This window comes from Schistocerca piceifrons, chromosome X (genome assembly GCF_021461385.2).
Source record: "Schistocerca piceifrons isolate TAMUIC-IGC-003096 chromosome X, iqSchPice1.1, whole genome shotgun sequence".
Classification (NCBI taxonomy): domain Eukaryota; kingdom Metazoa; phylum Arthropoda; class Insecta; order Orthoptera; family Acrididae; genus Schistocerca; species Schistocerca piceifrons.
The window spans coordinates 291,939,187-291,966,328 of NC_060149.1; the positions used below are offsets into that span (position 1 = coordinate 291,939,187).

Below are 27,142 nucleotides of genomic sequence, written 5' to 3' on the forward strand. Positions count from 1 at the left end.
TATACAGCAAACTGACCATTGAGGAAAATTTCCATATAAAGAAGGCAATAGTGGAAGGAAAACAGGTCTTAAACGAATACACTACACTCTGCAAGGGCACACTATTTAACACATTAAAAGGAACTTTACAAATGAAAACAGCACAAACAGATAAAGCCTACACACACACACACACACACACACACACACGAAAAATAAATATACTAAAAAGACGCACCATTTGCACACAAATAGGAATACAATATAAAAGACAACAAGCACAGCTAAGAAACACACGCAAAGATAAAATGCAAATAAAATTCAAATTTGGCGCCAAACTCTCTGGTAAACAAATGAACACTGACTGGGCTGGGACACACAACAAATCACAATCACACTGTGTTCTGGTGTAGTGAAAAGCGTTTTACTACGTAATTTGTGGGAAATACTTGCTGTAGTTACGTATGCATCACAACATCTCAGCATGATGCGGAGAATGGAAGTGCTTGTCACACGAAAACGAAAGTAAATACGAAAATAGGCGCGAAAAACTAAATTACACTCTAGAATATAGGTTAACTCTCAGCAAAAAACTTTTTCATCAACATCGTTTGGTTGCAGATGACAAGCTACCTGTAATAATTAACACAAGAGTGGTCCAGTAAATTCATGCTCACCAAATGTAAAGGTATTTACAAAAAGAAACGATCTGTTGTTTGAACTAAAAATGCACTTAATTTTATAATCATGTAACAAAAACGTTCACATTGCAGAATAAATAAAAACGAAAACCCACAGATGATGGCACAGTGATGCCGAAACATGTTTGGGTACTGAGAAAAACGGTGCTTTGCGTATCAGGCGGACCTCAAATCCCAAAAATGTTAACTGCAAACACGGCCAATACAAGGAGCTGCAAACCAAACATGGATATGACTTTTTCATTCTACTTTCAATCAATTGGGACTTTTTAAAAGAGCTTAGTAATTGGTACTACATTATAAATCTATGTTTAAATAAATTAACAATTACTTTTCTGTTTAAATTTATTGAAGCTCTTCTCCTTTTCCTGTTGGTTTACACCCACCACCGATAATTCTATTTTGGTAATGCTGAGGTGACATGAGGACAAAGCATATAAGATACATTTTTTTAATTGTTTAGTGATTTACTCACTTGCTTTTAAACCATATACTGTAGCTTATTGGAAGTATTTTATTAGCAAGAAAAATGTGTCATCATTAATTAATTTTCTTTGAATTTTTTTAGTTAATATAGTTTCATAATATGAATCATCCTTGCAAATACTGTATGTCACACTTTGGAACACTCCACTTGTCACCCAGTATTATCCTGGTCTTGAATGTATCAATCAGCTTCTTCGCCAAGGCCATGACTTCCTAAAATCATGGACTGAAGTGTGATCCATTCTGTGTGAGGTTTTGGCAGCCACACCTAGAATAGCTTTTCGTCACCTGGTCTCCGCAATATCCTTGTCAGACCCTATGCTCCTTCTGCACCCATCTCCCTACCCTGGGGCTCCTACTCCTGTGACTGTCCCCGCTGCAGGATTTTCCCTATGCACCCTCCTACCACCACCTATTCCCACCATGTAACTGGCAAAAATATACTATCACAGGGCGAGCCACCTGTGAAACAACACATGTCATATACCAGATGTTGTTTAAACACTCTTCAGCCTTATACAGTGGCATGACTACTACCCAGTTATCAGTCAGGATGAATAGACACAGGCAGAGGGTGTATACAGGCAACAAACAATATCCTGTTGCAGAGTGTGCTGTACATCATGACAGTCGTGATCTCTGCGCCTGTTGCACCACACAGGTACCAGTTTCTCAGAACTCCACAGGTGGGAACTAGCAGTACATGTCCTTGGTTCTCACAATCCACCTGGCCTTAATTTACATTAATTCCTTCCATCTCAGCATTTCTTTCCTGTAACTTGTCCTTTCTTCACTCCATTTTAGTTTTCTACATGTTCCGTTTTCTGGCTTGTTTATTATTTGCTGTCCTGCCTGCCACCCCTGTTACATACAATGCACTTAGCTTTTCACTTTTGTTAAGGCATGCATGATGTTTTAGTAGTAACCTCTGTCTTGTGTATTACCCTGCCTTCCATCTTTAAGCTCCCAGATTTTCAAATCTTGCCTGTTACAGTCCCCAACAATCAGTCTTTCTTTCTCATCACGTCCTGCAAGTCTACCCTGACCCGAGGTTCTGGGTGACTTTTCTGAACTATACCTGTTTCCCTAAATCTCTGCAGTCCTTTTCCTTCACCTCTCTTCCTTCCTCTTCAACTCTTCTGCCAGAAAATGGAGCCACTGGCCCCGAAAGCTTGTAAAAGTTAAATCCTGTGTGTGTGTGTGTGTGTGTGTGTGTGTGTGTGTGTGTGTGTGTGAGTGAGAGAGAGAGGCAATAACAGAGTTCAGTCAACTGTAATAACTGACTCATAGAGGGATGATCAACAAAAATATAATAAGTCGTCTGGGTAAGAATTTTAACAAGGAAAGCCTGGAAACCTAGATGGAGATGTATCGGGCTTAATGCTTTCACCAGACAAATATGAGGTCACAAGCATTAAGAAATGAGTAATGACTAAATCATGAAAGGATTGCCAGCAAAAAAGTCATCTTGGTAACAATTTTAACAATTACAGTCTGGAAACCTAGGCAGAGATGTACAGTGTTTGAAACTTTAGCGATATCAGTATGAGGTGACGAGCATTAAGAAACCAATAATTTCAAGCTGGCTGGTTGCAAATTGTGGGTAAAAATGTGACATGATCACGTATCATCTATAAGCAAACAACCGCAACACAGTATAAAGATGCCACCAGTTGACGAGCAGGACGGAGTTGATTCAAGAGTTCCTGACAGCAGATGAGTCTTGGGTGACCATCAACTGACAGCAGAGAATTATGCAAGGGAAATATGCGTATTCAATTAAGCTTGTCTCCTAAGAAAGACTTGCATTCTTGCCTGTACATACCTGTGGGTAGTTCGTCTATCATGGCTTACTTGTAGCTATGACTATTGTCATTTAAAGTGTGATGTATACAGGACCTGAGGGTTCAATTTGAGCAATAAGAAACTGGCTCCCTTTCATGATTCTAGTCTAAGTGATAGGGCAGGCAGGCTATTTGTTCTAGTAATTTGAGTGTCTAGTAAGCCTCATCTCTGTTCTCCACTCATTAAAATTGTGACCCAGTGACTGTGCTCTTCAGCATGTTCACGTAAGCTCAGGAAGAAGCAATAAAATCAGACCAAGGTACCAAACCAGAAGCTCATTTCTTCATTTGTACCTCCCTAGCCTTATACCCGAGTTTGTATGCTGTCTCCAACCATAGAGACCTGATAAACCTCAGCTAAACCCTGAACCCTGTTGTCAACTTATTCCTTTGCATGAAGCCTCTAGTGTGCCAAAGCATTGGTGGATCTGAAAAATCCCACACCACTTGCTATCTAACTGAGGGATTCATGTATGTATGTTGCAACCTCCATCAGGGTACAACACAACAATAATGCTTTAACAATGGCAAATTGATTGAATGTGTCTGCTCAGAACTGAATATGCTGGTCTGCATTGACGGTTTTCATTTGGTTGCTCCCACATACTGGTTTCACTCAAAAGACTGAATGTTTAGTCCAATCAGTTCGTATAGCTACAACCGACTGATTAAATTGTTTTCATTTGTTTTCTCACATAAAGTAGTTTTGCTCAAAATAATGAATGAATAATTCTGCTGACACGTGAAACTACAACCAAATTAGATGACTGTTTTCCAGTAACCAACTGAATCAATTGTTTTTTCATTTGGTTGTTCCTGTCACTAGGTCTTCCAATGCTGCAGTAGTCCAATGTGGTCTGACTACACAAATAAATAAACTTTATAAAATTTCACTTTTGTTTGTAAACTACTCTTTATAGCACAGTCACACCAGTATGTAGTCACACATACTACAAGCATTACTCTGAGACAGCAAGAGTCTCAATTAGTTTTTTGACATTTAGCTGTATGGAATGGTTTGTCCTCTTCTATCTTATCAGCAAGTGATGCATTCTTACTAATGTGCCATGCTGTCTCATACAATCGGTGCTTTAATTACTATCAAGAAATTTGTAACTCCATGAATCATGATTTACCAGTCTGCGCGAGTCGACCGAAGCGTCCGATCCCACCCATCGGCTTTGACCTGTGACGTAAGGCTGTTGTTGTGTATGACGTCACGATGGCACGGAATTTAGTTAGTGAGAGTGGCGTGTTTGTAGGTGTCGTTTTGATGCGATCGGTGGTGCTCTCTGGTGGTGTGTTAGGTGATGTTTTTGGTTTAGTTTGGGAGTGTGGCGTCGTGTGAATTTTGGTAAATTGCTTTTTTATGTCTTTGGTAAGTATGGATATGACTGACAGGGTCAACAGTTTTTGGTTGTCAGCTATGATGGGGGACAGTGCGTTGTCTCTAATAAAATTTCTTCAACTATTCGGATTTTTGGATGAAGTCGTGAAGTGTTCGGTATGCTGTGAAGAAATGAGGCTTACTTAAAGTTCCGGCGTCTCGGACTAGGGACGGCTGTATGTGGAGATGTTGTAAGGATAACAGGTCAAGGGAAGTGTTCGATCCCAATGTGTGGCTGGGAATGTTGGTTTTGGTATCGGGAGATGTTTTTGAGCTAGATAGGTCAAGGGAAGTGTTAGGTCCTAATTTATGAGATCGGGAGCTGCTGTTGAGCTATATAGGTCAAGGGAAATGTCCAATTCCAGATAATATTGTGTTTAGTGGTATTTGGGGAGTTTTGTGATGTTGGTTTTTTTCCTCATTTTGCGTGGTTTTGTATGGGGGTGGATGTCTAAATTTGTTTGTATTTAGTTTGTCCCCACCCAAAAACCCCCTATTTCCTGCGCCTGTATGTTTGCTTTTTGATGTATTTTCGTCCACATAATGTGTACGTAACTACTTTATATGTGCCATATTGGAATCGTGGTTTATGGTCGTTTCCGCCATATTTGTGACGTCATGGGTCAAAGCAGACGGGCGGGATCGGATGCTTCCATATTTCCATCTGCGCTTCTTCCTTCAGACCTCCTCTCATGTCTACTGAATTGCTTACTTTCTGTTGAACATCCCAGCTGCGTACTTGAGGTTTCCTATATTTTTAAAATGTTTTGCAGATGCATACTGTGTTTTAGACTCTTTGTTGATGTGATTACTGCCATCTGAATTTTTACAGAATTCTTTCTTATATTTTCGTCTTCATACTTTCTGTTTCTTCCCAGACATTATCCTTCTTTATGGTCATCAATGGGATGTTAAAACCTAATCTTCATTTCTTTTTTCTTATTTATATCATCTCCTTGTTTTGCATTAGCCTTCCTTCTCCTTGAGTGACAGGGAACAATTACTTCTATTTCGATCTCCCATTCATTCTTTTGCATTTTATTCTATTCTGCCTGTAAGCAACCAGTCTTAGTACTTGCACTTTTTCCCTTCATATTAATTTTGTGTGTCATCTGTTTGTGCCTGTTTCTTCTGTGCTTGTATTACGACAAACTGTTCTAGCTCAGTGACCATATTGTCTTGACATGCAGCGTCAAGTAAATATAGTATATTCCTACATAAATATAGAAGAGAACGTAGCTTACTTGTTTTAACTGTCCAAGTAATTAACAGTGTAAAGTAGAGATACTGGTTTTAATTGGATAGTTGTTTTATATTGTAAGGCAGAAGATAAAAGAGGCAAAACTTACCCATCAAATATAAAGTGCACATGAAAAGGAATTATAAGGTACAGTCTTCCACATTGAATTCAGCAATACAGAGTATTCTGGATTGAGTAGTAAAATATGTACATGTACTAACAAAAAATGTATCCATTGAAAGAACTGTATCTTCTCCAATAAAATGTTGAGCAAAGTAAAACTGTGCAAATTCCTCCACTATCACATGAATGACATAAAACAGTGTGTTCCCATCTAGAAATAAACAGTCAACTATGATGAAAGAGCTTAAAATTGTAGAAAGGTACTTCAAAGAGACCAGGGCATAAATTGTCGAATTGCAGAATTGAGGTTTTACCATATGCTGAACACAGTTCAATAAATACAAGTTGAATGGCTTTAGAGGTTTCCCAGAAATCTCTTAAGAGTTCTGCAAATTCCTCCCCCAACTGCAACAGGTTCCTAAGCACAATGTAAAGGGGAGAATGATACCTAGACTACATTAATAAGATTGTTCCAGTGTTACCGTTGAACACGAACAGGATCGAGATCCATATGGAAGGAGCGAGGATACAAATGCAGGTAAAATCTCCTTGCATTTGTCTCAAAGAGATGTATTGCAACACTCCTGTGGAGAGTGTTTGCACCATCCACAAAAAAGGATTAACTTACTTACAAGAGAGCTGTTAAAGGGTTAATAGCTTTACTTTTCTTGTTCTTCTTCTTTTCCCTTTTCCCATTTCTTCTACAGGGTCAGTATTTATAAGTGTTTGAGCAATGTTAGTGGTAAGTGTTGGCCAGATGCCCTTCCAAATGCCCCCCCCCCCCCCCCCAAGATAGAATTGGTGTACCCCACCTACCACCTGCATCTAGATTTATGTTCAAGTGTAAGAATGTTTTGCTAAAAGTTTGCATAGCATGTAGCTGAGGCAGAATGTGCATACCAGACCAGCATTTACCTCGTTGGGTGTGGGAAACAGTCTAAAAACCACATCCTGTCTGGCCAACTCAGCAGCCCTCATCATTAATCCACAAGTCAGATTAAATCTGGATCAAGCTCACCACCTCACATCCCAGAAGGGCTGCTTTAATATGCTCAGCTACCTGGTTAGGTAATACCTTTATTAATAAAGTGATGAACATCATGTCTTACTTGTTCTCCTCATCACAGATTTGCAAACAATTTCACTCATTATATATGTTTATGAGAAGGTAACAGTATGCTCACTGCAGCTTCCTGTAAGTTGTTCTGTGGATTGGCCCTATGAAAGTATATGTCCTCTTCCCTTTTTGTCATCAGCAGGTCATATCAGACTTATGTTTATTTTCATACGACAGGGTGATTATAATTAAAGTTCCAGGTTCAAAATGCCATAAAAAAAGAATAGCTACTCAGACCGATGTCAAATTTGAATGGAATATTATCAAAGAAATGGGAAATTGTTGTGACTCACTGATCTTTCAAAGTGCCACCACGCAGTTATGCGCGTCCTTTACATGCGGTGCTGTCTGCCAGCCATGCAGCAGCAGCGCCACCTAAGCGGCCAACCAGCCAGCGACCGCTAGATTTGGACTCAGTTATGATTTGACTGTTAAAGTTTACACACGTCTTACTCTGTTTACTTGATCTGTGACTTTCATGTAATGCGTCTTCCTTGAAATATATTTGTTCAACTTGAAGTTATTACAGTTGGTGATGAGGTAGTGATTTTTCTTTTCCATCGTTGATCCACATGTTTCCTTGGCTACTTTAGAGCAACTATTGCAAGGTCTTATAGAACAGCAAACGCTTCTCACAAATGCGATTCGTGATTTCGTCGCGGCATCAAATGCGGGGCGTCTCTCGCCGTTGTCTCTACCTACTTTTCCTCCTTATGACGAAACGGCGGCAGACTGGTCTGATTACGAAAAACGTCTTTGACAGCACTTCTTGGCATTTCATGTCGTGGACGAACAAACTTGTAAGTCTCTGTTCCTTTAATGGATTTCACCTCAAACGTATCGGTTGTTGTCGCAATCGGCTCCTTGGAAAGATCCTGCGTCTTTGTCCTTTGCTGAAATGTGCTCACTTCTGTCCGCCTATTTTCAAAAGCATACGCATGTGGTAGCCTCTCGTGTTGCCTTTTATCGTTGTCAAACACAACCAAATCAATCCTATCGCGCTTGGGTTGCTGAACTTCACGGCCTCAGTAGAAAGTGTCAATTTGTTACTGAAGTTCACAAAGAGTCCTACGCCGATTCCATGGTACGGGATGCTATTATCCGATCGGCGCCCGACATAGAAGTTTGGCAACGTGCCTTCAGCTGGCAAATCCAACTCTAGATGAAGTCCTATCCATCGCTCAGTCTTTTGAAATTCCTCGCATTGCTGGAGCGCAAATAGAGGCCTGGGGTGACGTCGGGGGAATACAACCTCTGTGCACTGTTGACGAAGCGTGTGGCGTGTCCCCGCCGGCCGACGTGGCCGCAGTACGCTCCCAAGCGCAGCCTCGGCCTAACCGTAAACAAACCTCTAAGAAACTACAGCAAAACCCACGGCAACTTCCTTCATGTTCGTGGTGTTTTACAAAACATTCACGAGAAGATTGTCCACAACGTTAGGCCGTGTGTCACAAATGCAAAAAAAACGGTCATGTGTCATCCGTTTGCAAATCCGACCGCATATATGATGTTCATGAACATGACACTGATTCTGATTCTGTGTTGTCTGTCAAATGTACTTCTTCCCTTTCAGGGAAGTTATTCCTCACTGTCCAAATACTTGGTCAAGATGTTCGCATGCAGGTGGATACTGGTTCTGCTGCCACTATCATCAATTCTCAGACGTATCTTCAGTTGGGTTCTCCAATCCTGTCACCTGTCACTAGGCAATTACGGACTTACAATAAACAGAAGATTTCTCTCTTGAGACAATTTGATGCTGAGGTATCTTACAAATCTGTCGTTCGCACTGTTCCCATATTTGTGGTTGACCATAGTAACGCAGAGAATCTTTTTGGTTTCGATGCCTTTCGTGTTTTTGGGTTCACCATAGATGACTCGTCTCTGATGCTATTCCTTATTCTCAACTGGATACCTTGTTGACGACATTGTCGTCCCTTTTTTGTCCTGGGTTAGGCCATGCAAACGACTTTGAAGCTCATATCACGCTCAAACCCACTGCACGGCCTAAGTTTTTTCGGGCTTGACTCATTCCTGTGGCCCTTTGTGATCAGGTCAAATGGGAGCTGGATTGTCTCACTGCTTCAGGGGTCTTGCTTCCTGTCACTTCCAGTGAGTGGTCCTCTCCTGTCATTTTCGTTGCTAAGCCAAATGGTGATATTCGTCTCTGTGGCGATTTCAAAGCCACTGTAAATGCTCAATGCCTTATCGACACTTACCCTATGCCTCGACCTGAAGAATTGTTCACTAAACTTGCTGGAGGCCAGTATTTTTCTAAACTTGACCTGTCAGAAGCTTATCATCAACTTCCTCTCGACGCTGCTTCCCGGCAGTTTCTGGTCCTTAACACGCCTTTCGGCCTCTATCAATACCAATGATTGCCATTCGGGGTTGCCAGCGCCCCTGCTTTCTTTCAGCGATTCTTGGAACAATTATTGCTCACTGTAATTGGGTGTATAAATTACCAGGACGACATTGTTGTCACTGGCTCCACCACTGACGAACATCTTCAAAATCTCCGCACACTTTTTCATGTCTTACAGACAGCCGGTCTTAAGTGTAATCTTCAGAAATCGAAATTTTTTCGGGCATCTATCACGTACTTGGGGTTTCAACTCTCTCGGGATGGTATTCATCCGCTTCAGCAAACTGTCAATGCGATCAATGCTCTTCCTTGCCCTACATCTGTTAAAGAACTGCAGGCCTTCTTGGGGAAAATAGCATACTATCACAGGTTTTCACCATCTGCTGCTTCGGTGGCTCAGCCGTTGCATCGCCTGTTGCATCTTTCAAAGTGCGGCCGCGCAGTTACGCACGTCCTCTACATGCGGCGCTGTCTGCCAGCCATGCAGCAGCAGCACCACCTAAGCGGCCAACCAGCCAGCGACCGCTAGATTTGGACTCAGTTATGATTTGACTGTTAAAGTGTACGCACGTCTTACTCTGTTTACTTGATCTGTGACTTTCATGTATTGCGTCTTCCTTGAAATATATTTGTTCAACTTGAAGTTATTACAGAAATGTGATGGAAACAATAAAAATTTATGAAAATTTTCCCACTATATGGTGCTGAAAATGTCATAACGTAAATGGATTCAGCTACAAATTACAGAAGAATTGCAAGATGAAAGCTATGGTGTGAGTTCCACATTAAACGAACTGTACTGTGCAATGTGTATCACTGCTCAAGTGTGACATTTGACAGTAAAACAGTGGAAGTGGTCAAAAGACATCCGTCATATTTTTTCCTTCATTGTCGTATCTGATTTATTTACTTCATTAACAAAATCAAATGAATTTTCCTAATTTTTTCTCCTCTTTGCAGTCATGTATTAGGATGCAGAATATTTATATTTTTTTCAACATTTCATTCGATATACCTAGAATGGCGGAAGGGGTCAATTCGAACCCACTGTAATTTCCTTTTTTAATGTATGTAGATCATCCAACAATGGAGTGGCAACAGTCAGCAGTCATGCAGCGCATTTGCTTCTCAGTATTGCAATTTGGCACATGTAAATTCCAGTCAACCATAGTTTATATCTTTTTTGTCCACAAAGCACGTTTTCGAACATGTGTCATCAGCGTAGACTTTCTGATGAAAAAGTGTTACATCTCTTATTTATTTATTTCTTACTTCATTGATCCAACTGTGACAAACTCATGAGGGTATAGAGTGTGTCAGTAAACAATATATACATAGGTAGTATTAAAGCAGTCAATCATACTAAAGTAATATTCCATGTTTGCATTACACATATGTGGTTAGAATGACAGATTACAGCAAACATTAGACACAGTAAGTGGAAAACAAAGAAAATTATGAAGTTGAATTGGAAATTGACTTCACTGACGAAGATGATGATTATGTACATGACACAAGTTTAGATGAAGACACTGTGAATAAGGAGTGATAAGCAGAAGAGGATTCATATGCTGATCTATGTCAATCATCACTTCTTTCATTACAGCAGGCACAGCTGCACATGTCTGCAAAGATAACTGCTAGCAATGGAACCATGTGAGGGGTCGTGTTATAACTTCAAGTTGAACAAATATATTTCAAGGACGACGCAATACATGAAAGTCACAGATCAAGTAAACAGAGTAAGACGTGTGTCACTTTAACAGTCAAATCATAAACTGAGTCCGAGTCTAGTGGCCGCTGGCTGGCTGGCCGCTTAGGTGGCACTGCTGCTGCATGGCTGGCAGACAGCACCGTGTGTAGAGGAGGCGCGTAACTGCACGGTGGCACTTTGAAAGATCGGCGAGTCACAAAACTTTCCCCCCCTTTGAAGTTTTTGCACAGGTCTTGATGGAGGTGGCCTGTAGATTGCTAACATACATAGGTGTTGTTTGACCGGCCGTAAATTCTTGAGGAGGAGGCTTCCCGTACGGACGGAAGTGTCCCCGATGATAACGGGTCGAGATGACAGGAGACGTGGGGGTCGAATCTGCTGGGGCGCTGTGCACCAATCTGCCCATTGCGGCAAGTTCGGTTGTTATAACAGGAGACATGGGTGATGTGTCCGCGTCCGTGGAAGGAGGAGGTGAGTAGCGTTGCTCCGACAGATGATGGTCATCTGGTTCCTGCATGGGCATGTCTCCTGTTGGCGTCAGTTCTTGTGCTGGCACCGATATGATGGTGAGAGGACTGCGTTGTGAGCAATGAGAGATTCCAGGATCCCGAGCGTCAGGTAGAGCCGAAGGTGGTGTAGTGGCATCCGGAACAGGTGTCGTCGGCACACGAGGCTGAAGCTGGTCCGAATGACGCACTGCAACACCCGTGTCTGTCTGGATTTCATACAGGCGTCGGCCATGGTGTCGTAAGATGCGGCCAGGACTCCATTTTGGCCGCTTGCCATATCCCCGTATCCATACAAGGTAGCTGGCGGTGAACCGGTCAAGCAAAGGCACCTGCGGACGTGAAGTGGAAGACCGCAGAAGATGAAGTAGCGTGCAGGGCTGTCAGCCGTGTAAGAGCTCAGCCAGGCTGTGGTCGCCCATGGGGGTGAAACGGTAAGAAGCCAGAAATTGGAGAAGGGCATCGTCAGCAGCAGAAGAAGTCAGGAGTTTCCTCATCTGAGCTTTAAGTGTGCGAACAGTCGTTCAGCCTCACTGTTTGACTGTGGATGGAACGGAGGGGCCGTGACATGCATGACGCCATGACGGGCACAAAAATCCGAAAAATCGGAAGAGGCAAATTGTGGACCATTATCAGTGACAAGAGTAGAGGGAAGGCCTTCCAAAGAGAAAATGCAAGCTAGGGCATTGGTGGTTGCTGCGGTGGTAGGCGACGTGCAATGGACAATGAAAGGAAAGTTAGAGTAGGTGTACCTAAAAAAGGTCCCGCGAAGTCAGCATGAATACGCTCCCAGGGCTTCTCAGGCGAAGGCCACAGTGACAAAGATGACTACAGGGTGGCGGCCTGTGACTCACAAGGGCCGCAGGCAGCGACCATGTGTGCAATTTCAGAGTCGATGCTGGGCCAGTACACATGACGGCGCGCCAGAAATTTTCTGTGAGAGACACCCCAGTGCCCTTGGTGAAGGAGGCGCAAGACCGAAGCACGCAAAGACGCAGGTACCACAACACACAGAGAAGCATTTTCGGTGGAAAGGAGGATAACACCATCCCTAGCCGTGAGGCGGTAACGCAAAGTGTAGTAGTTCCGCAAGATCAGAAGTCTTAGCGGATGGACGATCTGGCCAACCCTTCTGAATACAGCGTAAAACCCAGGAGAGGGTAAGGTCAGAACCCGTAGCAGCCGCCAGCCGGTTCCCAGTGATGGGGAATCCGTCCACAACCCGCTGCTTGGCAACATCCAGGTGGAAACACAAAAGTTCGTCCCTATCAAATGCCAGATCAGGACCCATGGGAAGGCGAGACAGTGCATCAGCATTCGCATGTTGAGCCGTCGACCGGAAATGAATCTCATAATTACAACGAGACAAGTAAAGAGCCTAACGCTGGAGGCGGTGTGCAGCCTTGTCGGGAAGTGATGTTGATGGATGAAACAAGGAAACAAGTGGTTTGTGATCCGTAACAAGATGAAATTTGGATCCATAGAGAAAAACACCAAACTTATGAAGAGCATAAATAATGGCCAAAGCTTCTTTTTCAATTTGAGAATACTTTTGTTGGGCATCCGTGAGCATTTTGGAGGCATAAGCCATGGGTTGTTCAGAACCGTCAGAAAAACAGTGCGCAAGGACTGCACCAACCCTGTATTGAGAGGCGTCCGTGGCAAGAACAAGACGTTGGCCAGGTCGATAAGTAGCCAGGCACGAGGCCTGTTTCAGCATAGTCTTCAATTTCTGGAAAGCCGCATCGCATGACAAGGACCAGTGAAAAGGCATGTTTTTGTGCAACAGGCAATGCAACGGCTGAGCCACCGAAGCAGCAGACGTTGAAAACCTGTGATAGTATGCTATTTTCCCCAAGAAGGCCTGCAGTTCCTTAACAGATGTAGGGTGAGGAAGGGCACTGATCGCAGCGACAGTTTGCTGAAGCGGATGAATACCATCCCGAGAGAGTTAAAACCCCCAGTACGTGATAGATGCCTGAAAAAATTTTGATTTCTGAAGATTACACTTAAGACCGGCTGTCTGTAAGACATGAAAAAGTGTGCGGAGATTTTGAAGATGTTCGTCAGTGGTGGAGCCAGTGACAACAATGTCGTCCTGGTAATTTATACTCCCAAGGACAGTGAGCAATAATTGTTCCAAGAATCGCTGAAAGAAAGCAGGGGCGCTGGCAACCCCGAATGGCAATCATTGGTATTGATAGAGGCCGAAAGGCGTGTTAAGGACCAGAAACTGCCGGGAAGCAGCGTCGAGAGGAAGTTGATGATAAGCTTCTGACAGGTCAAGTTTAGAAAAATACTGGCCTCCAGCAAGTTTAGTGAACAATTCTTCAGGTCGAGGCATAGGGTAAGTGTCGATAAGGCATTGAGCATTTACAGTGGCTTTGAAATTGCCACAGAGACGAAAGTACCAGTTACTGTGAAACTACAATACTTTTTACCAACAGTAGGAAGCGCAGTTTTTTGCTTCATTCAGAAATTGTTCCCTAATGCCACTCTGAGTAAACTTTCCTATGATCCGGTTGTAGATTCTCTAACTATTATGACCAACAAGTCAATGTAGTGGCAGCTAGGTACCATTCTTTCATTACAAGAACAGGTCAGAAAAAACTTATCGTCAGTGTGTAACAGATTTGATGAGTATGACGAAGAAATGCACATTCAAATGTGCTTGTGGTGCTTTATTTTTCTGATGTTATGTTATGTGATGCGATCGTGTACAATGTAACTGATGTCAGACTTAGAGAACAGATTTTGAAACAGTCATATCCATCCTTTCAACACATGCAAATACAAGATGAGTATGATTCAGGTACAGTGTTCGCCGATAAATTTGAGCAGCCAGGTTGAGTCGTCCCTTGCTCGTGACTGGCTCTTTAGGCAGAAACAGTTCATGTGCACCATGCCATGTAAACAGCTCTCTAAACAGGTTAATAGATCCCCTGTGGGTGTGGGGGTTAGAATAGGCCCGAGGTATTTCTACCTGTCGTAAGAAGTGACTAAAAGGAGTCTCACACTTCTCGGCCCTATGAGTTGAGGTCCCTTTCTATAGTTTGACCAGCCACTTTCAAAATTCTACAGAAGTGCAGGCCATATGGGGAATGATGCCTTATGTGGTGCATGAGTTATCCATAGTGCCCTTAGATTCTATCTCCTGAATCTCTTGTCATGGCTTTGCATCTCCACCAGCGATTCAACTATTTGGGTGTGGACACTTTCCGGAGAATGTCATCTTCTTCCATTGTCTCCTGTCCTCTTTCACCCTGTAACAATATTGGATTTCTCTGCACCCAATATCCAGCATGGTAGCCAGTCCATTGTGGTGGGGCTGTCATTTACCCATTTGGTGGTAGCCTTCTGACAACAGAGGGATCACACTGCTGATGCCTGAGCTGTAAACTCCCTATGTATGCTGAGGAGTAGATGCCTGCCTTCCTGGGCCATCAGGACTCCCGGCAATGGCCATCATGCCAGTTGGCCTTTGCTGTGGCTGGGTGGTGCCTGTGTGGAGAGCCCCTGATCAGAGTGGGTGGCATCAGGGTGGATGACCCCCAGTGAAGTGGACTAAGTCATTTCTTGCTGGTGACCTTATGGCCCTAGCAGTCTCTGAGAAGGGCAGGATTGAGTACAATGCCAACAGGTCTCACCCTAAACCGTTTCCCTCCCTCACTATATCATGGGAAGAACGTTGGGCTACAGAACGGACAGAGCCATATTCGCCTCAGTTTTTAGTCTGGAGCAGAACTGAAGGGGACTCCTTTCTACCTATGAAGCCTCAATTTTTCATTGAACACCTTGAGAATAAGTTTTGAGAAGTGATAGCACTGTCCAAGGTTCAAAATAGTGCAGTTGTGAATCAGACAGCATCCCCTCCCCAATCCCGAGTATTACTCGCCTGTGACATGCTGGGTGATATTCCTGTTTCCATCACTTCCCATAAAAGCCTCAACATGGTCCACGGGATCGTTTTCCATTGCGATCTCCTCTTGCAGTCTGACAATGAGTCCACATCAATTTAGAGTGGTGGGGTGTTCATTTCACCTGGCGCATTTACAGGGGACCCAAAGACAACAGGGTTGCTACCGGTGCCTTCATCTTGGCCTTTGAGGGTGATTCATTGCCTGAAAAGGTCAAGTTGATGGTTTACTGCTGTGATGTTAAGCCATATGCCCCTCCCCCTGTGCAGTGCTTTAAGTGCTGGAAGTTCAGGCACATGTCTTCCCGCTGCACTTCCAGTGCCACATGTCGAGACTGCGGATGTCCACTGCACCCACGTACTCCATGTGCGCCTCCTCCCACTTTCATCAACTGTGGAGAGCACCACTCTCCCTGCTCGCCAGACTGACCAGTACTGCAAGAGGGCTGGAAAATTATGGAGTACAAGACCCTGGACCGGTTGACTTACACAGAGGCTTAACGTAAATTTGAAAGATTTCACCCCATTCAGCTGATGTCAACATATGCTGCAGCTGCATCACCATTGCTATCCAAAGTGTCAGTGGTTCCTCACTCTGTGCCACGAACAGTGGGCCCGCTAAGCCACCAGAATACATCTGCCCCCTTTGTGGTAGGAGGCAAATCTTCCTCCATTGCTCCCAAAGCACCTACTTTGGGATCAAGACCCCCCTGAATGCAGGGGATATCGGTCTCTTCCCCCCTGCCAGAGAAGCGACAGCCTCCTTCGGCTCCTCTTGTGTTGTGCAGAAGGGGTCCCTTGGGGCCCTCTCTCCCAAGGTCTCCAATAGTGCCACGACGGATACTCGCCAGTGGCTCAAGGAGCCAAAAGCTGCTGAATGAAGAGCTTCATGGTCTTCCTCCGTGCCTAAAGCTGCTTTGGAGACAGCTTTCCAGCAAACTCCTAAAGGGAAGCGAGACAGCAAGCAAACTAAGAAGAAGTTTGCTAAGAAACAGGACTCACTGGTGGCCGCAGCACCACCACTCCCTACCAATTCTGCATCTGAGGATGCAGTGGAGATCTTACCATCCCCTGTGGACATGGATCTCACTGACGCCTCATCCACCATCACAATGGCTACAAATACACAATTGGTGGCAGTAGGTGACCCTGAGACATAACCTGCCTCCTTGCGCTCTTCATGCCTTCCCAGCCTGACTATAAAATCATCTTTCATTGGAATTGCAGCGGTTTCTTCCACCACCTGGCTGAGCTACAGCAACTCTTAAGCTTTACATCTGCTTTCTGCAATGCCCCCCAGGAAATCTGGTCCCCAGCATTACAAGAACCATAGCGACTATAACAGAGTGTCAGGTGGAGTTTGTGTCTATGTCCTGAACTCAGTATGCAGTGAACCTGTGCCACTTCAAATCCCTCCTGAAGCTGTGGCTGTCAGGATAAGGATGACGCAGGAAATGACTGTCTGAGACGTATATCTTCCTCCACATGGTGCAGTACCCCTGAATGCATTGGCTGCACTGATTCATCAAGTCCCTAAGCCTTTCCTACTTTTGGGAGATTTTAACACTCATAACCCCTTGTGGGGTGGCACCGTGCTTGCTGGTCAAGGCAGAGATGTCGAAAATTTACTGTCACAACTCGACCTCTGCCTTTTAAATACAGGTGCCCTCACACATTTCAGTGTGGCACATGGCACATATTCGGCCATTGATCTCTCAGTTTGCAGTCCTGGCCTTCTCCCATCTATCCACTGGAGAGCACATGACGAGCTGTGTTGTAGTGACCACTTCCCAATCTTCCTGTCACTGCTCCAACGTCAGGCCCACAGATGCCTGCACAGATGACCTTTAAACAAGGCAGACTGGGATGCTTTCACCTGTGCTGTCACCGCTGAATCTCCCCCACATGGTAACATCAATGTGGTGGTTGAGCAGGTAACTACAATGATCATTTCTGCGGCGGAAAACGTGATCCCTCGTTCTTCAGGGTGCCCCCGGCGAAAGACAGTCCATTGGTGGTCACCGGAAGTCGCTGAGGCAATTAAGGAGCGTCAGAGAGCTCTACAGAGGCATAAGCGACACCATTGCCTGGAGCACATCATAGACTTTAAACGGCTTCGTTCCCACATTTGCCAGCTTATCAAAAGACGGAAACAGGAGTGTCACCTTCCCAAGTCTGGGAAAAGATCAAACGAGTTTTTGGGTACCAGACCCAAACAGGTGTTCCCGGTGTCAACATAAATGGCGTGTTATCTACCAACATACACGCGATTGCTGAGCACTTTGCTGAGCGCTGTGCTCGTGCCTCTGTGTTGGAGAATGACACCCTCCCCCCTCCACAGCCTTTTGCACTCTCAAACTATGGATGGAAGGGAAAGTCCTCTTGTTCACTACACGCCACAGTGAACCCAATAATGCCCCATTTACAGAGTGGGAGCTCCTCAGTGCCCTTGCACATTCCCCCGACACAGTTCCTGGGCGAGATCAGATCCACAGTCAGATGACTAAACATCTCTCATCTGACTACAAGCGACATCTTGTGATCTTCAACTGGATCTGGTGCGATGGCATCTTTCCCTTGCACTGACGGGAGAGCACCATAATACCAGTCCCCGAACCCGGCCAAGACCTGCTTGATTTGGACTGCTATCAGCCCATCAGCCTCACCAATGTTCTTTGTAAGCTGTTGGAATGTATGGTGTGTCGATGTTTGGTTTGGGTCCTGGAGTCACGTGACCTACTGGCTTCCTGCCAGGGCTGTTTCCGCCTGGGTCGCTGTACCACTGATAATCTTGTGTCCCTCAAGTCCGCCATCCGAACAGCCTTCCCCAGACGCCAGTACCTTGTTACCGTCTTTTTTGATTTACGAAAAGCATATGACACCACCTGGCGACATCATATCCTTGCCACATTATGCGAGTGGTGTCTCCGGTGCCTGCTTCCGTTTTTTATCCAGAATTTCCTGTCGCTTCGTACTTCCCGTGTCCAAGTTGGCGCCTCCCATAGTTCCCCCCATATCCTGGAGAATGGTGTCCTGCAGGTCTCTATATTGAGTATATCTCTATTTTTAGTGGCCATTAACAGTCTAGCAGCAGCTGTAGGGCTGTCTGTCTCACCCTCTCTGTATGCAGACGACTTCTGCATTTCGTACTGCTCCATCCGGTACTGGTGTTGCTGAGAGGCGCCTACAGGGACCCATCTACAAGGCACAGTCATGGACTCTAGCCCATGGCTTCCAGTTTTCAGCCACAAAGTCATGTTTTATGCACTTCTGTCGACGTTGTACCTTTCATCCGGAACCAGAACTCTACCTTACTGATGATTCCCTCACTGTAGTGGAGACATATCAATTTTTAGGACTGGTTTTCGACGCCTAATTAACTTGGATTCCTCTCCTTCGCCAGCTTAAGCGGAAGTGCTGGCAGCACCTCCACTGCCTGAGGAACACCAACTGGGGTGCAGATCACTGTATGCTGCTGCAGCTCTGAGAGCCCTTGTTCAATTCTGCCTTGACTATGGGAGTCTGGTTTATGGTTTGGCGGCGCCCTCAGCATTGTGTATACTCGAGCCAGTGCACCACTGTGGCGTTCGACTAGTGGTGGGAGCTTTTAGGACGAGTCTGGTGACCAGCGTCCTGGCAGAGGCTGGTGTCCCTCTATTGCACGTCAGGCATGCGCAACTGCTCACCAGTTACGTTGCACACGTTTGTAGTTCTCCTGCTCAACCAAATTACCATCTCCTTTTCCCACAAATGGTGCTTCATCTCGCACATCGGCAGCCCAGGTTAGGGCTTACAATTGCAGTTCGCGTCCAATCCCTTCTGTCTGAACTGGAGTCCTTGCCTTTACCACCTATACCCAAGGTCCATTCACATACATCTCCATGGTTTACACCCAGGCCGCAGCTTTGCCTGGACCTTTCGCATGGCCCATAGGACTCAGATCACCCCGCATATCTCCGCTGTCACTTCCTCTCGATTCTTGACATGTACCGAGGCCATGAAGGGGTTTACACCGATGGCTTGATGGCTGATGGTCACGTCGGCTTTGCATATGTCCATGGAGGACATATTCAACAGCATTCCTTGCCCAATGGCTGCAGTGTTTTCACTACAGAGCTGATGGCTATATCTCGTGTTCCTGAGCACATCTGTTCAGGCCCTGGGGAGTCATTTCTTCTGTGTACTGACCCCTTGAGCAGCCTACAAGCTATCGACCAGTGCTAACCTCATCATCCTCTGGCAGCAACCATGCAGGAGTCCATCTATGCCCTGGAACAGTCCAGTCATTCAGTGGTGTTTGTGTGGACCCTAGGACATGTCGGAATCGCAGGCAATGAACTTGCTAACAGGCTGGCCAAACAGGCTACACGGAAACCACTTATGGAGATTGGCATTCCAATTACTGACCTGCGTTTGTTTTTGTGCCACCAGGTTTTCCGGCTTTGGGAGACGGAATGGCATAGTCTTAGTAACCACATCAAACTGTGTGTCATTAAGGAGACTACGAATGTGTGGCAGTCCTCCATGCGGGCCTCTCACAGGGACTCTGTGGTTCTATGCTGGCTCCACATGGGCCATGCTTGGGCACAACTACCTCCTGCACCGTGAAGACCTGCCTCAGTGTCAGTGCGGCAACCGGTTGACAGTGGCCCATATTCTGGTGCACTGTTCCACTTTGACTGCCCTGTGACGAAATCTTCGGTTACTGGACTCGTTGCCACTTATTTTATCTGACAGTGCCTTATCGGGTGGTTTAATTATACTTTTTATACCTGAGGGTGGGTTTTATCATTTGATCTAAGTTTTAGCGCATGTCCTTTGTCCCTCCGTGTCCTCCACCCTAGTGCTCTTAGGGTGGAGGTTTTAATGTGCTGCAGAGTGGCTGGCATCTCATAATCTGCTTTGTCGTTTTAATATCTTCTAGCTATTTATTGTGTTTCTGTGGTTTTCTTGTCCCCTTTTGTCCATTTAAGTGTTTGTCGCCCTTTGTTCATCCTTGTGGTTTTTCCTTTCTCTTCGTTTTGTGTTGTCAGTCTCGCTTGTTTTATTCTCATTCCTGTGGCATTGTTTTATTTGGAACAAGGGATCAATGACCTAGCAGTTTCGTCCTTCCCCTCTCTTTTAAACGAACCAACCAACCTGGCAAATAGAATTAAGTCATACCTTCGGTGCTATTCGTGGCACAAATGCCAAGACTGCCCACCCAGACAAGCACAGTGTTGCACTTGGAGCGAGAAAGGTCACGTACAATCCGTATGTTTGCAATGGAACAAACAAAAGAATTCTGCCCACTCACGTAATCAATGCAGTGTATTCAAAGCCTGCTGCAGTCATTAGCAAAACTAGCAAGCAAACACTTTCTTCAGTGCTGTGCCAGTCCAACAAACTTTTTGTTCAATTGCATATAAGTGGGAAGCACGTGAAATTTCAGTTGGACATGAGTGCCTCTGTTACATTGCTGAATCGTGACACATATGAACTGTTAGGCTCCCCACACCTTTCTAAAAGTAGCACACACCTCACAGCTTATAATAGACAAGACATCCCTGTTCTCAGAAAATGTACTTTGCCTGCCATGTATCACTTGTGTACGCGAACTATGACTTTCATGTGCTACAATCATGCGATTGTGAGAACATATTTGGCCTTGATTTATTTTATTTTTTTGGTGTTAACATTCAGGAAACACTGTTGTCAATGACTGCATTCAGTGCCAAAGACAGTGTAGGTAGCTTGCTGAAAAAATTCCCTGAACTTTTTCTGAAGCTTTATTCAAGGCTAACAATTTTGTTATTTTATTGCACATATTGCTATGAAAGACAATGCTCAGCCGAAATTTTGCTGGGCAGAACTGTTCCCATTGCATTATGGGACAAAGTGTCCACTGAACTTAAAGAATTGCAAGATAGTGGAGCTATTGCGCCCATACAAGCTAGTCAATGGGCAAGTCCACTGGTTTTGCTCCCCAAACCTTCAGCTCACATTCGCCTCTGTGTTGACTTTAAATCTACAGTCATCCTACAAACTATGATTGATAATTATCCATTGCCACCCCAGAGGATCTCACGAATGGATTAGGCACTGGTCATTACTTTTCAAAAATTGATTTGCGCGATGCCTATCTTCAAATACTAGTAGACGAAGCATCTCAAAACATGTGTCGTGAACATTCATTTGGGCTTGTTTAAATATTTGCATTTGCCTTTTGGCAGTGCTTCTGCACCCACCATTTTCCAACAGTATTTCGAACAGCTGACTGCTCAAGTACCAAACTGTTCAAACTATTTGGATGATACTGTTGTAGCAGGTCATACACCTGAAGAACACACTGAAAATTTGTGTAGTTTGTTTCGTGTGTTATCTGATGCAGGACTAGAGTGTACACTGGACAAGTGTGACAGTTTTAAACCTGAGTTGGAGTATCTTGGTCATGTCATAAACAGTCAAGGTGTACATCCTCTTTAGTCACATTTGTTAGCCATACAGGACCTGCCAGTTCCTCACAATGTCACAGAATTGCAGTCAGTCTTAGGGAAAATGAACTATTATGTTCAGTCCATATCAAATGCTACGCAAATCGCAGCTCCATTGCATCAATTTCATCGTAAGAACATCCCCTTTGTTTGGATAGATGAGCGCCAAGAAACTTTTAAAAAATATAAAGATGTATTTCTCAGTGATCACTGCTTGGTACACTTTTATCTTGACCTACCTGTTGTGTTGCAAGTTGACACTTCCGCTTATGGAAATGGTGCAGTGCTATGGAAACGGTGCAGTGCTTTTGCACAGATTTGGTGATAAAGACAGGCATATTGCTTTTGCATCAAAAGTGCTGTCCAGATCTCAGTGTAACTATTCACAAATAGAGAAAGATTGGCTATTGTGTATGGTGTCACCAAATTCCACCACTATTTGTATGGCAGAAAATTCTACTTAGTAAATGGATCACAAGCCACTGCAGTCCTCGTTTTATCCTATGAAGCTGGTTCCTGTACAAACTGTCCAAAAATTGTAAAGATGGCCTTTGTTGTTGTCTCAATAACAATATGAGAGAGTGTATCGTCCAACAGCTCGACATGGTAATGCAAATGCAATTTCACGTCTTCCGATTGACCCTGATACAGACTTTGATGCTTCTGCTGCATCTTGTTGTCACATCAATGCTCACAATTCTGAATTGCTTCAGTCCTTTCCTCTGAATTATAGGAAAATTCCTCAGGCCATGGAAGCTCATTCAAATTTGAACATTTTGCTAAAATATATTCGCACATCTTTGCCTGACTCATTGCAGTAGCGCGCTGATACTTTGCATGTCGGCATAGCCTCGCTATACAGAAAGGAGTGATTCTTGTCCAAAATGACAGTGGACAGTCACATGTGCTGATCCCCAAAGCTTTGCAAAAAGAAGTATTGCAATTACTTCACCAAGGACACTGGGGGATTGTTTGTATGAAACAGTTAGTATGTCAACACTGCACTTGGCTGGGTATGGACACCCAAATAGAACAGATTATGTCACAGTGCCATGCATGTGTGGAAAATCATTTTGCTCAGCCACAAATGTTTTCTGCTTGGCCTAAGTCACAATCATCATGGCAATGTGTGCACATAGACTTTGCGGGATCTTTTTGGAACACTCGTTGGTTGATTGGGTAGACTTTTATAGCAAGTTTCCTTTTGCTGTGCCAGTGAACTCAACAACGTCACATAGCACTTTTTAGGTGTTGTCCTCAATTGTTTCCTTTGAAGGTTTGCCTAAATTCATAGTGTTGGACAATGGTTCTCAGTTCACATCAAATGAATTTGAATCATTCTGTGAACACAATGGCATACAGCACCTAACTAGTGCACCATTCCATCCACAGTCGAACTGTTAAGTGGAACATTTTATCAGAATCAAAAGAAGGCTGGAAGTATCGCTTCGAACTGCATGGTTTTGTGTTTTATGGGGTTTTTAGCAGCAGCAGATGGTGGGTGCAAGGCAAGATCCTTTGTCGAATTGGCCTATGCATGTATCTCATTTCAGGCCCAGATGGATTGCAGCACCGACATTACAATAAAATTCACCACTGCCATGTGCATGGTTATCCTTCTGTATCTCTTCCCCCAGATTCACAGATCCCGAGGACAGTGTGGCCACAGCAGCTGCCAGAGGGTGTCATCACAACACCACAGGACAACCCCATCCAGATGGAGCCTTTGCCTCCTCTGCCTGCTCTCGTCCTACCAATGGAGCTGGACCCACAAATGCCGCAGTAACCAACGCCTTCTACGTTGTGGTATGGGCCTCAGGAGGTGGACACGTACCCTTCTGGATGTCTTCCGGGGGACATTTCCACCAGTGCACAGGCCAGATAGTGGGGTATGACTGGAAGTCTCATGTCCCCTGCAGCCACAGCTTCCAGTCCATTAGTGTGTCCACCCTGCTGCCTCCCCCACTGTTTTCGTGCTCCATATACAATGACAGTCCATCACCTTGGTGGGGAGCAATGTAACGGCATAAAGTCAAGCACCAGCATGCTATTTGGGAATGATAGAAAAGAGGTGGCTGTGAGAAGACGTCAGCCAGTCGCACGCTGACTGACCCCTCTCCAGGATGACTACACGACAACAGCAGCCCCTATGTCAAGAGGACATAAGTGCCATGACTGACTGGTGATGCTCCAGTTGAATAGCCACTTCACAACCAGCGGCTGGATAAAAGCGTCAGTGCTCATTACTTTGCTTGTACACTCTATGTAACACAGACATGGGAACTGTTATACTGAAGAAATTGCTTATTTTGTATGTCACTCTTTGCTTGTGACACATCTGTGTAATTGTCAGATTTAAGTATTGTCTTTTAATTTTTTGTAATAAAACTCATTAATATGATTTGTTTGAATTGTTTTTCTAGTGAACTGAGTAGGATTCCTGGACTTCACACATTTGATGACAAACTTAGAGACATAATGAAATTTGCCAGTGATGGTAGAGGTAACAGGACCTCCACAACCCATCTCCTCAGAAAAATACAGTCCTATGTAAACAATGCTGTCAACCTGCACCATACTGTTCACTTTGCAGAATAAAGAGATGACAGCTGATGTGGGAGCAGATTTTCCACTGACCATATTCTGCAGTTCTGTGTACTGACACGTCCTTAGAAGCGGAAATGGGCTTCATCTGTCCACAGAATGTTCCATAGTCATTCATTGTCCACTTCCATGCAAGTAAGAAATTCTAGAACAAACATTTGTCTTACTGCCAGGTCAGTATGAAACAACTCCTGAACATGAGTAATTTTGTATAGCAATGCAGGAAGTATCGAAGAATTTCATGCACCATGCTCAAAGGGGAGCAGATTTTCCACTGACCATATTCTGCAGTTCTGTGTACTGACACGTCCTTAGAAGTGGAAATGGGCTTCATCTGTCCACAGAATGCTCAAGAGGATGTCGTTATCAGGAGAAAGAAAACTGGCGTTCTACGGATCGGAGCGTGGAATGTCAGATCCCTTAATCGGGCAGGTAGGTTAGAAAATTTAAAAAGGGAAATGGATAGGTTGAAGTTAGATATAGTGGGAATTAGTGAAGTTCGGTGGCAGGAGGAACAAGACTTCTGGTCAGGTGACTACAGGGTTATAAACACAAAATCAAATAGGGGTAATGCAGGAGTAGGTTTAATAATGAATAGGAAAATAGGAATGCGGGTAAGCTACTACAAACAGCAAAGTGAACGCATTATTGTGGCCAAGATAGATACGAAGCCCACGCCTACTACAGTAGTACAAGTTTATATGCCAACTAGCTCTGCAGATGACGAAGAAATTTAAGAAATGTATGATGAAATAAAAGCAATTATTCAGATTGTGAAGGGAGACGAAAATTTAATAGTCATGGGTGACTGGAATTCGAGTGTAGGAAAAGGGAGAGAAGGAAACATAGTAGGTGAATATGGATTGGGGGACAGAAATGAAAGAGGAAGGTTTAAGAATCATAAAGAAGGTTGTATACATGGAAGAACCCTGGCGATACTAAAAGGTATCAGATAGATTATATAATGGTAAGACAGAGATTTAGGAACCAGGTTTTAAATTGTAAGACATTTCCAGGGGCAGATGTGGACTCTGACCACAATCTATTGGTTATGACCTGTAGATTAAAACTGAAGAAACTGCAAAAAGGTGGGAATTTAAGGAGATGGGACCTGGATAAACTAAAAGAAGCAGAGGTTGTACAGAGATTCAGGGAGAGCATAAGGGAGCAATTGACAGGAATGGGGGAAATAAATACAGTAGAAGAAGAATGGGTAGCTTTGAGGGATGAAGTAGTGAAGGCAGCAGAGGATCAAGTAGGTAAAAAGACGAGGGCTAGTAGAAATCCTTGGGTAACAGAAGAAATATTGAATTTAATTGATGAAAGGAGAAAATATAAAAATGCAGTAAGTGAAACAGGCAAAAAGGAATACAAACGTCTCAAAAATGAGATCGACAGGAAGTGCAAAATGGCTAAGCAGGGATGGCTAGAGGACAAATGTAAGGATGTAGAGGCCTATCTCACTAGGGGTAAGATAGATACCGCCTACAGGAAAATTAAAGAGACCTTTGGAGATAAGAGAACGACTTGTATGAATATCAAGAGCTCAGATGGAAACCCAGTTCTAAGCAAAGAAGGGAAAGCAGAAAGGTGGAAGGAGTATATAGAGGGTCTATACAAGGGCGATGTACTTGAGGACAATATTATGGAAATGGAAGAGGATGTAGATGAAGATGAAATGGGAGATATGATACTGCGTGAAGAGTTTGACAGAGCACTGAAAGACCTAAGTCGAAACAAGGCCCCCGGAGTAGACAATATTCCATTGGAACTACTGACGGCCGTGGGAGAGCCAGTCCTGACAAAACTCTACCATCTGGTGAGCAAGATGTATGAAACAGGTGAAATACCCTCAGACTTCAAGAAGAATATAATAATTCCAATCCCAAAGAAAGCAGGTGTTGACAGATGTGAAAATTACCGAACTATCAGCTTAATAAGTCACAGCTGCAAAATACTAACACGAATTCTTTACAGACGAATGGAAAAACTAGTAGAAGCCAACCTCGGGGAAGATCAGTTTGGATTCCGTAGAAACACTGGAACACGTGAGGCAATACTGACCTTACGACTTATCTTAGAAGAAAGATTAAGGAAAGGCAAACCTACGTTTCTAGCATTTGTAGACTTAGAGAAAGCTTTTGACAATGTTGACTGGAATACTCTCTTTCAAATTCTAAAGGTGGCAGGTGTAAAATACAGGGAGCGAAAGGCTATTTACAATTTGTACAGAAACCAGATGGCAGTTATAAGAGTCGAGGGACATGAAAGGGAAGCAGTGGTTGGGAAGGGAGTAAGACAGGGTTGTAGCCTCTCCCCGATGTTGTTCAATCTGTATATTGAGCAAGCAGTAAAGGAAACAAAAGAAAAATTCGGAGTAGGTATTAAAATTCATGGAGAAGAAATAAAAACTTTGAGGTTCGCCGATGACATTGTAATTCTGTCAGAGACAGCAAAGGGCTTGGAAGAGCAGTTGAATGGAATGGACAGTGTCTTGAAAGGAGGATATAAGATGAACATCAACAAAAGCAAAACAAGGATAATGGAATGTAGTCTAATTAAGTCGGGTGATGCTGAGGGAATTAGATTAGGAAATGAGGCACTTAAAGTAGTAAAGGAGTTTTGCTATTTGGGGAGCAAAATAACTGATGATGGTCGAAGTAGAGAGGATATAAAATGTAGGCTGG

At 44.1% G+C, this 27,142-nt stretch overlaps 1 long non-coding RNA gene across 1 annotated transcript; it reads left to right on the forward strand.

The window, feature by feature from the left end:
• Window positions 1–356: 356 nt before the first annotated feature.
• On the forward strand, window positions 357–24,252 carry LOC124723215. Its single transcript, XR_007006540.1, has 3 exons — window positions 357–504; window positions 601–667; window positions 23,489–24,252. It is a non-coding gene; the product is annotated as an uncharacterized LOC124723215 (long non-coding RNA).
• The last annotated feature ends 2,890 nt before the right edge of the window (window positions 24,253–27,142 follow it).